This window comes from Callithrix jacchus, chromosome 2, assembly GCF_049354715.1.
Source record: "Callithrix jacchus isolate 240 chromosome 2, calJac240_pri, whole genome shotgun sequence".
NCBI classification, from domain to species: Eukaryota; Metazoa; Chordata; class Mammalia; order Primates; family Cebidae; genus Callithrix; species Callithrix jacchus.
This window is the reverse complement of record NC_133503.1, coordinates 19345521-19357660: the sequence shown is the minus strand read 5'-3', so window position 1 is coordinate 19357660 and position 12140 is coordinate 19345521. Positions and strand designations below refer to the sequence as shown.

Below are 12140 nucleotides of genomic sequence, written 5' to 3'. Positions count from 1 at the left end.
TGTACACATATGCCACACTTTCTATATCCAATCTGTCATCAATGGACAGTTAGGTTGATTCCAGGTCTTTTCTATGAAGAATAGTGAGTGCTGCAATGAACATTCTCATGCATGTGTCTTTATAGCGTGGATTTTCAAGGCTGGAAGGGCTCTTGGTCATGCAGAGCAAATGCAGATGACTGATGGGGCAGCCCGGCTTCCACATTCAGATTCATACCCATGGCAAACATCGGCAGTCGACCACTGAGTTTGTGTCCTCAACGCAGTGCTCCAGCAAGCCATTACTAGTTGATTGGAATTGGCCTGCCAGATACAACCTATTTACCACACCAGTCCCTGTCCATCTTCTCAATTGACTTACAAGAAAACTGAGCCCCAGAAGTGAAAGGGAACTTATCTCAGACTGCCCAGTGAGTCAGTGTTCTGAAACCCAAATCCCGTCTTTCTGAGCCCAGTGGCCTCTCCAGTGCACTGTGCAGTGCCCCATCTGCTGCAGAAAGAAGTCCCCCATCAAGGAAGGTGGCTCACGCCTATAATCCCGGCACTTTGGAAGGCCAAGGTGGGTAGATCCCTTGAATCCAGGAGTTTGAGACCAGCCTGGGTGACATGACAAAATCCCATCTCTATAAAAAGTACAAAAATTAGCTGTGCATGGTGGTGCACATCTATAGTCTCAGCTACTCGGGAGGCTGAGGCAGGAGGATTGCTTGAGCCCAGGAGGTGGAAGTTGCCATGAGCCAAGATCATGCTGCTATACTGCAGCCTGCGCAAGAGTGAGACGTGTCTCAAAAAAAAAAAAAAAAAAAAGATTTTCCTATCAAAAGATGCATGAGAATGGATGAGAATGGCATTCTTCATGACCTAGCCAGAGCCAATTTTCTTTTCTGTGCCTAGAAAGCAGACAAAGTACCAAGAGCTAAATGAAAGACAGTTCCGAGGATCTTCAGCCCGAGCCTCAGGCAGGATGGAAGAAAGGGTTTGGAAAATCACAAGTTTGATTTTGGATTCACTCCATGTCCAAGCAGACATGTCAAGACAGTTGGATATTAAAGTCTAAAGTTCAAGAGGAGAGGCTGGGCAGAAGATATAAACTTGGGAGTCGTTGGCATATAGATGACTTTTAAAGTGGGACGTGGGAGGAGACCACCCAGGGGAAGAGGCCCATGGACTGAGCTCCAGGCAGTGTGACCTCAGAGGTGAAGGAGACAGTAAAGAGGGAAAAAAACCAAGGGGGAGAGGACCCAAAACCAAGGAACATATGTTTCAAAGAGAAGAATGGGCCTTATGCCATGCTGCTGAGGTCAAGATCTATAAGGACTGAGAATGGACTATCAGATAAAAGCATTGGTGACATTGTGTTTTTGTTTATTTACTTATTATTTTTAGACAGGGTCTTGCTCTGTCACCCAGGCTGGAATGCAGTCTTGTCATCGTAGCTCACTATAGCCTCAGCCTCCTGGGTTCAAGTGATCATCCACCTCAGCCTCCTGAGTACCTGCGACCACAGGCACATACCCCAATACATGGCTTTTTAATATTTTACTGTAGAGACAGGGTCTCCTGTGTTGCCCAGACTGGTCTCAAATTCATAGCCTCAAGTGATCCTCCTGCCTCAGCCTCCCAAAGTGCTGAGATTACATCCAAAGCTGCACTGTAGTTTCATTACCTCTTTAAAGACCCTGCCTTCAAATACAGTCCCATTCTGAGGTCCTGGGGCTTATGATGTCCACATAAGAATTTGGGGGGACAGGATTCAGCCCAAATACCAAATGGTATTTGAAGACAGGGTATTTAAAGAGGTGATGAAATTAAAGTTATTGGAGTAGACTCTAATCCAACCTGACCTGTGTCTTATTTTTTTTAAGAGATGGAGTCTCACTCTGTCACCAGGCTGGAGTGCAGTGGTGCGATCTCAGCTCACTGCAACCTCCACCTCCCAGGTTCAAGCCATCCTCCTATCTCAGCCTCCTGAGTAGCTGGGACCACCTGTAGTCCCAGGTGGCCAGCTTGGTCTCCATCTCTTGACCTCATGATCCGCCTGCCTTGGCCTCCCAAAGTGCTGGGATTACAGGCCTGAGCTACCTCCCCTGGCCGTGACCTGTGTCTTTATACAAAGAGGGAATTAGAGGCATAGAGACCCAGGGGACACACACCCAAGAGAAAAAGCCAGGCGAGGATGCAGGGAGAAGACGTCACCTGTGAGTTGCGCAGAGAGGCCTCAGAAGGAGCTGGCCCAGCCGACGCCTTGATCTCAGACTTCCAGCCTCCAGAAATGCAAGGCAATAAATGTCTGTGGCTGCAGCTGCCCAGTCTGTGGGATTTTGTTACAACAGCCCCAGCAAATCAATACAAAGGGGGTGCAGAGAAACACCGTGATGGCTGCAGGGGAATGTAAAATCAAGCCAGGGTTGTCGTTTGTTTGAAAGTGGGTGAAACTGCAGTAGACCAGCAGCACTCTGATAGGAATGGGCCCCGTAGAGAGGGAATGCAGAATGGATGATGCAGCAGAGAGAGAAGACAGTTGCTGGAGAGGCATATTTGACTGGAGAGAGGTGGGCACTGGTGCCTGTGCAGAGTGGGCCTTGGCAGGTGGGCAGGTCATCATCTCAGGTACAGGGCAGGGGGAGGTGCCAGGCGCAGGGGCAGGAGGCACCAGGCAGGTGGGAGGAGGAAGTGGGGCCACCGGGGCAGGGCAAGGAGGGCCTCTGAGGCCCGTTAGTCTGACTCTGCCAGGATATTAAAATATATTTTAAAATTATGGGTGGGCATAGTGGCTGACACTTGTCATTCCAGCACTTTGGGAGGCTGAAGCGAGCAGATCACCTGAGGTCAGGAGTTTGATAGCAGCTGGCCAACATGGTGACACCCATCTCTACTAAAAATACAAAATTAGCCAGGGGTGGTGGCACACACCTGTAATTCTAGCTACCCAGGAGGCTGAGGCAGAAGAATTGCCTCAATCCAGGAGGTGGAGGTTGCAGTGAGCTGAGATCATGCCACTGCACTCCAGCCTGGGCAACAAGAATGAGACTCTGTCTCAAAACAAAAAGTATGTATATAAAATTATTAAATTATATAAATTATATAGTTATTGTATTGTAAATTGTATAATTATATATAAATATAATTCTACATAATTACATGTAAATACATAATTATATACACATATATAATTATACATATAATTACATATATATAATTTTTAAAACAATATGTATATATGTATAAATTAGTTAAGAAAGATACAGGGCTGGGCACAGTGGCTCATGTCTGTAATCTTTGAACTTTGAGAGGTCGAGGCAGGAGGATAGTTTGAGCCTAGGAACTCGAGACCAGCCTGGGCAACATAGCAAAATCCTCACCACTAGAAAAAATTAAAAAATGAGCTGGTCATGGTGTCATGTACTGTAGTCCCAGCTACTTGGGAGGCTGAGGCAGGAGAATCTCTTGAACCTGGGAGGGGGTGGTTGCTGTGAACGGAGATCACGCCACTTGACTCCAGCCTGACAGCAGAGCTAGACTCTGTCTCAAAAAAAAAAAAAAATAGTGAGGAGACAGGGTGATGCATCCCTGCACAGCCTTCTGCTTGTACCGTAGCTGGGTCATTTCCCTTCTAGGTCATATTCTTCGTCAATCTAAGACCTCCCTAAGTTCAGAACACTTGGAACAGGGCCCTGTAAAAGAATATCCTTTAAGAAGAAGGGGGAGAAATATTTTTCAAAGATCGAGAACTTTCCCACCAAAAGCCAGGAACCTCCGCGTGCCTCAGGGTAGCAAACTGAGATCACGGTGCCTGTTTATCAGCAAACAGGGATGACTGAGTCAGCTCCCAGAGGCGCTCTGCAGGTTAACAAGTTGGCTTTTCAAATGCGTCTGAGAATGGAAGTCAGGAGGCCTGGAAAGCGGTGTGACGCATCATGATTTTTCTGCTGAGCGTTTCCCCCTGAACCCACCATACTCGAATCCCTTTAAAAATAGGCCATTTCTTCTTATAAGACTTCAACGAATCACATCATCCTTATGCAGAGACAGGCAGCGAAGCATTAATGTCAACAACATGCAGTTTTACTTCACACCAACATTTATCCACTGACAGCAATTTACTAAACTGCAAATAATGCTAGCACAGGCCTGTTATATTTCAGAGACAAGGTCTCTCTCTGTCGCCCAGGCTGGAGTGCAGTGCTGCAATTATAGCTCACTGCAGCCTCAAACTCCTAGGTTCAAGTGATCCTCCCATCTTAGCCTCTGGAGGAGCTGGGGCTATAGCAGGTGCTTGTCACCATGCCTGGCTAATTTTTAAATTTTTTTTTTTGTAGAGGTGGGGTCTCACTATGTTGCCCAGGCTTGTCTTGAACTCCTAGGCTGAAGTGATCCTCCCACCTGGACTTCTGAAAGTGTTGAGATCACATGTAAGAGCTGCCATGCCTGGCCTATCAAACTCTTTGATGTTTGCCAGTCTGACAGGCGAAAAACGTTATGTCCCTGTTATATTACTTCACATTTATATAATTATAAACAAAGCATGTCGACTGACCTGTTCATATTCAGTGTGTTTGTACCCTTTCACTGTTTTTTCCATTGTGTTGGATTCTCTAATTCTGGAGTCTGGAAACTCCCACAGAGGGTCCAGTCTTGTATCATCCACTGTGCCAAAGGTGGCCACGCTCACTGCCACCTGCAGCTGCCTCTACCCCACAATGACAGAGTTGGTAGCTTTGACAGAGACTCTCTGGCTCACAAGGCCTAAAATATTTACTATTTGGAGCTTTCAAGAAAAAGTGTGCCAGTTCCTGTGTCTAATTGGGTTACAAGAGTTCTTAGTAAATTAAGGAAACAGCTCTTTGCCACATACAATCTCTTTTGCATTTAACTCATCTCTCTCTGTTCTCCTTCCTGCCCTCTGAATAACCAAGTCAGAAGTAAAACTTAAAAGCAGAAGCCCAAAGAAACCCTTGACACATTTGGGGTGTTCAGAAACACTTTGGTCTGTACTAATCTAGGGGTGGTATTTTGTGTGTGTGTGTGTGTGTGTGTGTGTGTGTGTGTGTGTGTGATGGAGTCTCACTCTGTCACCCAGGCTGGAGTGCAGTGGCTCAATCTCGGCTCACTGCAACCTCTGCCTCCCGGGTCAAGAGATTCTCCTGCCTCAGCCTCCTGAGTAGCTGGGACTACAGGTGCCCGCCACCATGCCCGGCTAATTTTTGTATTTTTAGTAGAGACAGGATTTTGCCATGTTGGCCAGGCTGGCCTTGAACCCCTGACCTTAGGTGATCTGCCCACCTTGGCCTCCCAAAGTGCTGGGATTACAGGTGTGAGCCACCACACGCGGCCAGGGGTGGTAATTTTATGCCCATTTTACACGTATGGCAGTTGAGGCTCAAAGTCATCAGATGACTTTATTGGGGTCACAGAGATTGCAGGCAGTGGAGCCAGGATGGACGCCCTGTCTGCGGGGCTCTAAATCTGTAGATCTCTCCCGAAAGCAGCTTTACCTTTTTTTTTTTTTTTTTGAGACAGAGTCTTACTTTGTTGCCCATCCTGGAGTGTAGTGGCACAATCACAGCTCACTGCGGCCTCAACCTCCTGGGCTCCAGCAATCCTCCCACCTCAGCTTCCTGAGTAGCTGGAACCACAGGTGCATACCACCATACCCAGCTAATTTTTGTATTTTTTATAGAGATGGGGTCATGCTATGTTGCCCAGGCTGGTTATCAACTCCTGAGTTTAAGCAATCCTCCTGCTTTGGCCTCCCAAAGTGCTGGGATTACAGGTGTGAACCCCTGTGCCTGGCTTTTTTTTTTTTTTTTTTCATCTTGCCTCTTAATGAATGAGGCCAGTCCCAGGAGACAGCAGCAATCGTAACCAGCACTGTCCTGGCAGGTGTTGCCTTTGACACCACCAGGATCGAGGATGTGGCATGGGACAGCCCCTACCCTGCTGCTATCAGACTTGGGTACAAAGAGAGCAAATTCCTGCGTCTCAGAGGTGCAGGGAGGAAGATGACTTGCTAGAACACCAAGGAGGATGGAGCCCTGTTTGTGGGTATGGTTACTGCACATGCCCCTTTCTGGCTCCCAAACTTGCAAGGAATAACGCCCATGGAGGAATGGCCCCGGCTGAGCCAGGAGGAACCCAACACTTTGGAGGAACAAAAGTGTGCTTGGAGGAGCAGGAGAGGGGAAGAAGAAGTGACAGCCACACGGGCAGGGCTGGGAGGACTTTTATCACCCTCTGGCTCTCGGCCACCAACACCCATTACACAAATGTGACAGCGACCATTATAATCTCTGAGCCCTTGAACAAATCACAACCCAAAAGGTTACCCTCCTGAAAATAATCACCCCATTAAAACCACTGACCCAGAGAGCGGCAGTCCCTCAAGGAGAGAGTGGGGACAAGGACAGGGCGTTTTCTTTGTATGTAGTGTGCAATGCCCTGGCCATGCTCATCTTGGGTGGCCTGCCACAGGATGAGGTTGGCATCTGGAATCTGTGCCTTGTAATTTTTCTTTAGCAGAAGATCATGTTTAAGGGGCTTCCTTGAAGTTGCCTTTTCCTTCTTTTTTTGTTTCTGTATTTTGATCCATCAATCAAAATATTTTCTTTCTTTCTTTTTTTTTTGTTTGAGACAGGGTCTCGCTCTGTTGCCCAAGCTGGAGCACAGTGGCACGATCTCGGCTCACTGCAGCTTCTGTATCCCTGGCTCAAATAATCCTCCTGCCTCAGCCTCCCAGGTAAGGATGGACCACTATGCCTGCCTAATTTTTTAGGTGTTTTTTTTTTTTTTTCTTACCACGTTGCTGAGGCTGGCTGGTCTGGAACTCCTGGGCTCAAGGGATCCACCCACCTTGGTCTCCCAAAGTACTGGGATTACAGGCAGGAGCCACCGTGCCTGGCCAATCAAGATATTTTCTAGACTGACTGGGTACTGCAACCACCAAGAGTGAGGGTTTTTCTACAGGATAGATTGACGGAGCATCAGCTCGGTCTATGATTTCCTTGGGCCTCATAATTCCCCGGTAAGATTGGGATTACAGACAAGGAATCTGATGCTGTACCAGAAAAAAGTAACGAGGTCTACCCATCTGGTCTTTATTGGGAGGCTGCAGCCTGGGTCTGCACTCCAGAGTCAACCTCTGATCTGCCCCAGATATCAGTCATCACGGCAAAGGTAATCCTATGTCTTATGTTGTATTTTCTCATGTTATGCTTGCTGTAACTGACAATACTGAAAATAATCAGTATTGATAACCTGATTTCATTAGAGTAATGACTCTCAGAGAGCTTCAGTGATGGGAAGCCTGTCCAAGGTCACACGGCTAGCACAGCTCAGTAGTCATGCCTCAAACCCACGCCTTCATGGGCACCAACCCAAAAGATGGAATGCCACTGGGGGCACTGTCTGCTAAGCAGAGAGTGCAGGCACTGGGCAAGAGGGAATGGAAGGCTTTTTTTTTTTTTTTTTTTTTTTTTGGCAATGGAGCCTTGCTCTGTTGTCCAGACTGGAGTGCAGTGGCTCAATATCAGCTTACTGCAACCTCAGGCTGGGTTCAAGCAATTCTCCTGCCTCAGTCTCCCAAGTAGCTGGGATCACAGGCGCCCACCACCACGCCCGGCTAATTTTTGTATTTTTAGTAGAGGCAGGGTTTCACCATGTTGCCCAGGCTGGTCTTGAACTCCTGGATTCCTAGAACCTGGGCCCCTCCTGTGATTCTGCCACCCCCTTCCTAGTATAGTGTCCACTCGGGGGGCTGTCCTGTCTCATCTCACAGCTCCGCACCCCCTTTTGGTGGGGCTGCCCTTCTTCCCTGAGATTTTCAGCATCATCTCAGCCCAGAACCTTCCAGGAATCCCTGGACCTTCTGAGTCCTCCTCTCACAACCTCACTCCCTGTTGCCCTCCTGCTCCTCCTAATTCTTTTCCTTCTCATGTGCATCTCAGCAACACTCTGAACAGACTGTGTGATGAATGTACTCGGGATGGAGCGCCATTTCTTCGTCCCCTATGGCACCAAGTACAAAGCCACCCACACACGCCCACTGATGGATTCAAACAAGTGTCGTCATCTTTAAAGAGTTAGGTTTAGAAGTCTTTTTTTTTTTTTGAGATGGAGTCTTACTCTGTGGCCCAGGCTGGAGTGCAGTGGCACCATCTCAGCTCACTGCAACCTTCACCTCCAGGGTTCAAAGCGATTCTCCTGCCTCAGCCTCCCAAGTAATTGGGACTACAGGTGCACACCACAACACCCAGCTAATTTTGTGTGTGTATTTTTAGTAGAGATAGGGTGTCGCCACTTTGGCCAGGCTGGTCTCGAACTCCTGACCTCAGGTGACCTGGCAGCCTTGGCCTCCCAAAGTGCTGGGATTACAGGCATGAGCCATCGCTCCTGGCCAGAAGTCACTTTTTAAAATCATATAAAGGATGAGCAGATACACAAAATATGGTCTATTTGCACGATAGCCCATTATTCATCCTGAAAAAGGAAGGAGATTTGGTCACAAGCTACAACATAGATGAACCTTGAGGACACAAGGCTCAGAGAAATAAACCAAACACAGGAAGGACATAAATTGTATGAGCCCACTTAGATGGGCTTCCAAGAGTCACCGGATTCCTAGAGGCAGAATGTAGAAGGGTGGCTGCTAGGGGCTGAGGAGGGAGGCAGGGAGTTCTTTTTTAACGGGGAACACAGTTTCAATTTGGAATGACGAGAAAGTTCTGGAACTGGATAGCGGTGACAGCTGAAAGACAAGGTGAATGTGCTTGACGCCACTCAGCTGTGCACTTCAAAAGGGTTCAATGGGCTAATTTTATGTCATGTGTATTTCACCACAATTTTTAAAAAATCACGTAAAGGATCATTCATGCATGAAGCGAAGCCTGCTGGGCCAGTAGAGCCGCAGCCTGCCTGATACCCAGGCAAGTAAAATCTCCACGGGTCCAGGCATTCTCTGGCCTTAATTGACTCAGCTGAGTCCTGGTCACTGATACCCTCAGGGCACCCCTGGCCTGAGGCAGGGCTATCATCTCTTTACAGATGCCTTGCTAGGGAGAGAACTGGAGTTTCAGGGAAAGCATAGAAATGGACACTTGCGGAGAAATTCCTGTCCTCACATTAATTCCGAGCTCCCAGGATTTCCGGCATGCATTATGCACAGGCTGAGCACTCAATAAATGTAGAATGACCAATCGACTATTTTTCTCCCCTTTCTGGTAGGTTGGTAACCTTACACCTTCAAGATGAGTCATGAATGCCAGGAGAAAATTTTTTGAACTGCAAATCAAAGGCTCTGAGAGCAGGCCAGGCAGAGAGAGGTCAGTTTGGTCCAAGACCAAGTTTGTGTGGGTGGCTCTGAAGCTCTCAGTGAGATCACTGTCCATGAACCTGGGTCCCCATGACAGCCTCCAGCAGTGCTCAGAGCCCCCCAGGGACAGAAACGCCCTCTCTGCCCCTCTCTGCAGAAGGCATTCAGTAGAAGGCCTGGTGGCCCCATCGGGCCTGAGGGACCTTCTGGGGAAGGTGGCTCTCAGGGTCCTGCTCCGGGCTTCAGTGGGGAACCTGGGCCCCCTCCTGTGCCCCTGCCATCCACTTCCTAGTAGAATCCCCGCGGGGGGCTGTCCTCTCCCAGCTCCCCACCCCCTTTTGGTGGGGTTGCCCTTCCTCCCTGAGCCAGGCCCCACCTTCCCAGGAGCCTCTGAGTCAGGCTGGGCTGTGGTCTGCAAACTTCCGGGCCTGTCAGGTGTCAGAACAGTTTCTCTTCCTCCCTCCGGGGCAGGTGCACCGAGGGGCACCCTCCGGGTCTCCAGCCTCCTGACCCCCAATTCTTTCCTGTCCAGTAGGAGGAGGTGGGGGCTTTGATCGGCAGCGACACTCAGAGACGCTCAGAGAGACACAGAGAGGTACACGAAGTGGAAAGTGAGGAACAAAAAGGGTTGGAAGGGAAAAAGGGGAGAGGAGAGTGAGAGAGAGAAGGGGGACAGGAGGACAGAGATGGAGAGGGAAGGATGCCCCCAGCATCCCATCTTCTAGCCAGCATGAGCCACTCCCATCCCCGAACGACTCCTCCACTCTGTCATCTCACTGATGCCCCCCCATCTTCTCCCCGTATCCTCCTCTCTTCCCCCAACTCCCCGCCTCGTGCTCCCCCTCCGCCAGCCCCCCATCCCCGCTGTGCCTACCTGAGGCGCTCATGCTCCGCCAGCTGCGCGGGGCGTCTCCTCCATGCAGGCCTCTGGCTTCCTCCAGGCGACCGGGCCCTCCGAGGGGCGCCGCCCCCCCAGGGGTTGCAGGGCGGGAGGGAGTTGCTGGTGGCGCGGGGCAGGAGTCCGAAGGCCAGAGAAGGCAGGAGAGAAAAAAGCAGAGAAAGTATGTCATAGGCTGGGAGGGGCGAGGGAGGGAAATGCAAAACCCGACAGGAAATGAGACTAAAAAATGCGAAAGGTTAGAAAAAGATAAGGAAGAGAAGGAGGGGGCGGAGTCCGTGCTTCAGGGAGGAGGGAGGTTAAGGAGGTGGGGGTGGGAGTGGGGACAGGGCCTGGGGCGGAGGTGCTTGGGTACCGATCAGGCAGCCCTGGATGGGGAGACCAAGGCTAGTCTCAGGGGGCCAAGCCACCCGCATCCCTCCAGGTGAGGGTGGACCAGCCTGGGCATCAGTCCCCACCCAGCTGTGACCCCAGGCAGAATCCAGGTGGGGCTATCCTTGGGAGGGGCTATCCCCTTTCTAGGATCTCCAGGGCTCTGGCTCCAGAGGTCTAGGCGAATTTCTGAAGAAATTCCAGGCCGTGTCACTGCAATGCGGGGATGGGGTGCCCCACATCAAATCCTGCAGCCTCCTACAGCCCAAGCTTCTTTCTTCCCTCAGCCTTTGTTCTGGAAGCTTCCTGGGCATCCCAGTGGTCAGCACCCCTGCAAAAGCTTTCCTCATCCCCCTAGCTTTGGGCCCCAAGACACCCACAATCAGCTTGTGTGCTCAACATTCCAGTGAACTATACTTGTAAGAGTAACTGTGATTTGGATGTCACCATTTTACTTTGCTTTTATTTTTTGAGATGGAGTCTTGCTTTGTCGCCCAGGCTGGAGTGCAGTGGCGCAATCTCAGCTCACTGCAAGCTTCACCTCCCGGGTTCAAGGGATTCTCCAATCTCAGCTTCCTGAGTAGCTGGGACTACAGGCGTGCACCATGAAACCTGGCTAAGTTTTGTATTTTTAGTAGAAATAGAGTTTCACCATAATGGCCAGGATGGCCTTTAACTCCTGACCTCAAGTGATCCACCAGTCCCAGCCTGCCAAAGTGCTGGGATTATAGGCATGAGCCACCGTGCCCAGCTGGATGTCATCATTTTAATAATTTACCCCAAAAGGTCATCATGGTGGGTGGGATGGTCCCAGGGTTTACATGGTTTGTGGACTCAAAAATCGTGATGAAAGAAAATGTGATACACACACACACACACACACACACACACACACACACACTATAGAATACACTCAGCCATAAAAAGGAACAAAATAATGTTTTTTTGCAGCAACTTGGATGGAACTGGAGGCCATTATCCTAAGTAACGAATTCAGGAGTGGAAAATCAAATACCACATGTTCTTACTTAAAAGTGGGAGCTAAGCTATGGGTATGCAAAGGCAGGCAGAGTGGGATAATGGACATTGGCAACTCAGAAGGGAAAGATTAGGAGGGGTTAGGAGATGAAAAATCACCTATTAGGTACAGCCTACCCTGTACAATGTACACTATTTTGGTGATGTGTGCACTAAAAGCCCAGACTTCACCACTACACAATTTGTCCGTGTAACCCAAAACCGCATGAACCCCTAAAGCTATAGAAAAAAAAATCTGGATGAATCGTGCATATCCAGAAAACCTTAGTTTCTCTATTCTTGCTGCAACTGACCACTGCCTCCCACTCCCTCCCCATTTCCTCAGCCTCTGCACCTTCCATTCTACGCTGCCTCAGTTTACCACCCTCCTCTCATCTCTCTCCCTCTCTTTTGATCCCCTCATTATGGCTAGAGAATGAAGGCTTCTGTTTCATGTGTAAAGTGTTCTGAGAAAAGTTCCTTGAGCTGCTAGAAGGAAAGGCCTTCAATAAATTAAACTTTCAGTAAGATGATAAATAAAAAATG

At 49.2% G+C, this 12140-nt stretch overlaps 1 protein-coding gene across 3 annotated transcripts in view; it reads right to left on the bottom strand.

The window, feature by feature from the left end:
- The window catches only part of CARD11 (caspase recruitment domain family member 11), a 140223-nt gene extending 129848 nt beyond the window's left edge, over window positions 1-10375 (bottom strand). For all 3 annotated transcript variants that reach the window (XM_035283207.2, XM_054249011.2, XM_035283213.3), the window contains exon 1: window positions 10182-10375. The gene's annotated coding sequence lies outside the window, so the exon portion shown is untranslated. The remainder of the gene's footprint in view (window positions 1-10181) is intronic.
- Between the last annotated feature and the right edge of the window lie 1765 nt (window positions 10376-12140).